The sequence below is a fragment of the Otolemur garnettii genome, unplaced genomic scaffold (assembly GCF_000181295.1).
Source record: "Otolemur garnettii isolate 467f Iridium unplaced genomic scaffold, OtoGar3 scaffold00292, whole genome shotgun sequence".
NCBI classification, from domain to species: Eukaryota; Metazoa; Chordata; class Mammalia; order Primates; family Galagidae; genus Otolemur; species Otolemur garnettii.
Window position 1 is genome coordinate 914,866 of NW_003852687.1, and position 4,411 is coordinate 919,276.

A 4,411-nucleotide genomic window follows, 5' to 3' on the forward strand; every position below is an offset into this window, starting at 1 on the left:
GTGCTGTGGCATCACAGCTCACAGCAACCTCCAACTCCTGGGCTCAAGCGAGTCTCCTGCCTCTGCCTCCCAAGTAGCTGGGACCACAGGCGCCCTTTAAGACAGTCAACGTGCCCTGCTCCAGCCACATACTGGGAGCTGGCTGGTCAACACACGGCTGAAGCCTGAGGAAACTCCTCAAGGGACTTGTCTTAATTGGACTTTGAACTTTGAGAAAAGAGAGGGAAAATGTCACAGGGAAAATTAAAACTTATATGTATGTTAGCCCATCACCACGGTACTATTAAGGCCTGAGTAGAGAACCCAAGAAAAGTCACAGTCCCTAAAACCTTAGTGCTAAAAAGCAATTAATATCGGCACCTGCAGAAACAAGCTGATATTGAGACCCCAAATTAAAAATATATTGGAGTCTCAAAAGGGGGGAATGAGAGAGGATACCGGAGAGGGGCGAGGTCTGGGAGAACAGGTCTTCTCAGGGAGACCAAGAGGATGCACCTGCAGGGCCCTCTCCATGGTGACTCAGCTCTTGGGAATTTGTAGGCTTAACTTCCTGGAACTTGGAAATTTCCAAGTTCTGTGAAATCCTGTAGTTCTGTAGGGGTTGGAGTAGCATCTCCCGCTTGATTCAAACTGGCCAATGGGAAGGGTGCCTGTGGGGTGGAACTTTTTGACTGTCAGTAAAAAGGGAAAGACCAAACCAGTCAGGGAGCGCGGCCATTTGGAAGTCTATGCCATCTAAGCTCCCAGGTGAGTGAGACAGCTCACCTGTCTCACTGACAAGCCCTGCCTCTCCAAGTAGGCCTTCCTCAGCTCGCTCAAGGGGGTGTGTCTCTTGATCTTGAACTGCACCATGGAGCCGTCCTGCCCACCACCTTCAGGTTGAGGTGGCCGTTCTCCATCTTCACTCCCTCCTCAGGCTTCTCCTTGGATACGGCGGGAGTGGCCCAGTCAGCTCTCTGCCTGCTGCTCTCCCACCTTCCCATTTTTTGCTCTTTGCTGGATAATTGGAAAATATTGAAGCACCTGCACCAACTTGCCAGGCTACATTACATTTCCAGAATTCCCCCCTCTGCCTGTTTCTGGTTGGGATAAGCCAGAGAGAGATTCCCATGAAAGGATTAGAGGGCAGAAGAGAAAAGCTCACTGTGGCCTCCATCTCCTGCAATCAAGCAATCCTCCTGCCTCAGCCTCCCAAGTAGCCAGGACTAGGCACATGCCACCATTCCTGGCTAATTTTTTTTTTAATTTTTGTACAGAATCTGACTATGTTGCCCAGGCCGGTCACAAACTCCTGGCCTCAAGCTATTCTCCTGCCTCAACCTCCCCAAATTCTGAGATTACAGTAGCGACCCCACTGTGCCCACACTGAAGGGTCCCAAACTGTCACCCACAGCAACAAGAACCAGGGCTTCAGTCCAGCCTTGTGGGCTCCAACTGGTGCTTGGGTTCCAGCCAGCTCCAGACTGCACCCACCTTCCTGATGCCCTGCCACGGGGATCTCCAGGCACTTCATCAAATCAAGACCACAGACTTGTAGAGAGTACTGGGCTAGCACCTGCAGCTGGGGACCCTACTTCTGTGATGGAACTCAGACTACCATAAGTGTGACATCTTTCATGTTTCCCTGAAGTATATGAATTGTGTGCAGAAAAGTGTGTGCCTGAGAAGGGTGGAACTTGGTGAATTAACCCAGTGTGAACGTGCCCAGCTGACCTGCCCAGGTCAGGAAACAGAGCAGTGGTTCTGTTGGTAACCTCATCCCACCTGCCACAATTTTCTCCATCAGTCCCTGGCCCTCCTACCCTCCAGGGTAAAGACTGCCTCACTTTCTCACGTTGGTCTGGCCTGGGTTTGCACTTTGCAGAGGTGGAACCATGGAGTAGATGGCATCTATGTCTAGTTCCCTTCGTTTATGACTTTCATCCCTGCTGCGGTGTGGGGCTGTGTTTTTTTTTTTTGCCACACGTTATTCCTTCTGACGAACACACCATAATTTATTTATCCATTCTCCTATTAAAGCACATTGGGGTGGCTCGGTGCCTATGGCTCAAGTGGCCAAGGTGCCAGCCACATACACTAAGTGAGTGGGTTCGAATCCAGCCCCGGCCTGCCAAACAACAATGCTGGCTGCAACCAAAAAATAGCCAGGTGTTATGGCAGGCACCTGTAGTCCCAGCTACCTGGGAGACCAAGGCAGGAGAATCACTTGAGCCCAGGAGTTGGAGGTTGCTGTGAGCTGGGATGCCACAGCACTCTACCTGAGGCATGAGAGTAAACAGCAGAGCTAAAGATCTGTCCTAGCCACCCTGTGTAGGCATTAGCCAGGCCGCAGGTGTCTCTGCTATCTGTATGCTCCTCCCCTGACATGGGTTGGGCCTGGACTGTATGTAACCTTGTAACTTCCTTAGGCCTCCGTTGCCTTTGAGGGCAGGTAGCCCGACCGGTCTCAAGGGTGCCGGTGAATCTGACCTTCCCCTTGAGTCTTGGGACTTTCAGATTATGTCATCCCTTTCTCAGTTTTATGACTCTCACGTGCACTGTAGTCCTGAAAAGTGGATAAAAGGGAGGCAGGGGATTCAGGCGGGGAAGAAGGGAGGCAGGCGTGGGGCTCAGTTTTTGAGACACTAGTCTTCCGAGTACCCCCCACCAGAGAAATAAAGCCACTTCCTCTAATCAACTGGCGCCTGGAGTCTTCTGTCTGCATTGGTTTCCTGCTATATACCCAGGGTGACAGCTTGAGGCTCTGTCTCAAAAAAAAGCACATTGGGGTGGTTCCTAGTTTGCGTCTATAGTGGCCAATGCTACTGTGAACATTCTTGTATGCGTCTTTTTGCTGCGCCCAGGAGTTCAACAAAGACCACACTGTGAAACAAGCCAAATTTACAGCAGAGTCCTTTTATTTGTTTGTTTGTTTTTTGCAGTTTTTGGCCAGGGCCGGGTTTGAGCCCACTACCTCTGGTATATGGAACCAGTGCCCTACTCCTTTGAGCCACAGGCACTGCCCAGCAGAGTCCTTTTATTGACAAGCTGGCCAGTGGCTGCCTCTATGTCCCAACATAGGGTTTCTGAGAGCAGCCCTGAGTGCTTAAGGCAGGGGTCCTCAAACTTTTTAAACAAGGGGCCAGTTCACTGTCCCTTAGACCATTGGAGGGCTGGACTGTGGGCCCTGGGACGAGTCAGCTGCTAAGCAGGACAGGCAGCAGTGGCAAAAACACCCGGCGGGCAGGATAAATGTCCTAGGCAGGCTGCATGTGGCCCATGGGCCATAGTTTGAGGATGTGTGGCTTAAGGAGTCAGGTTTTTAAGGCTTGGTCTGCATCCTGGTTGGCATGCAGGTTGTCCAGGTGCATTCAGGTAGGGTAGCAAGCAAGCATTGTACAGAAGCAGAATTTTGCTATTAGTTAGCTATACATCATACCTCTTTGTTTTAATATTTTCCCCACCTGGGTTTTGGAGGTTTTTTGTTTTTGTTTTTTAAAGACAGAGTCTCACTATGTCACCCTCTGTAGAGCGCTGTGGCAGTTACAGCTCACAGCAACCTCAATTATTTGGGCTTAGGCAATTCTCTTGCCTCAGCCTCGTATCTGGGACTACAGGCACCTGCCACATGGCCTAGCTATTTTTTGTTGCAGTTTGGCTGGGGCCGGGTTCGAATCCACCACCTTTGGTATATGAGGCTGGCACCCTACCTACTGAGCCACAGGTGCCCCCCACCCACCTGATATTTCTTCAAGGTCAGTCCGGGGATAGTTGGTACTTCCCAGTTTCTCAGGGGAGTTAGTCAAGTGAGAAGTTAGTGAGTACTTTCCCATCTATCTTGGGAGTCAACCAGACTTACTCCATTTTGTTTAGGGCTTGCGGCCAGGAAATTGCCAGGAGTTAACTGGTATTTTTCTACTTTAGCCTAGACCTAAACTTTTGATCCCCAACATAGGCATCAGTGTTAGAGTTTCTGGAAGAGGCATCGCTGAGAACACAGTACACATATGATAGCTTTAGTAGATAACACCACATTTCCAGATTAGTGTTCCTATCAGCACTGCATGGAGTTCTGTGGTGCCACATCCCTGCCAACACGTGGTATTGTTAGTCTCTTTCATTTTAGGCATTCTTTTTTATTTCTTTGAGGCAGAGTCTCACTCTGGCCCCCTGGGTAGAGTGCCGAGGTGTCCTAATTTATAGCAAACTCAAACTCCTGGGCGCAAGTGATCCTCTTGCCTCAGCCTCTCGAGTAGCTGGGACTATAGGCACCTACCACAACACCCAGCTAGTTTTTCTATTTTTATTTATTTATTTGAGACAGAGTGTTACCGTGTTGCCCTCAATAGAGTGCTATGGCGTCACAACTCATAGCAACCTCAAACTCTTGGGCTTAAGCGATTTTCTTGCCCCAGCCTCCCAAGTAGCTGGG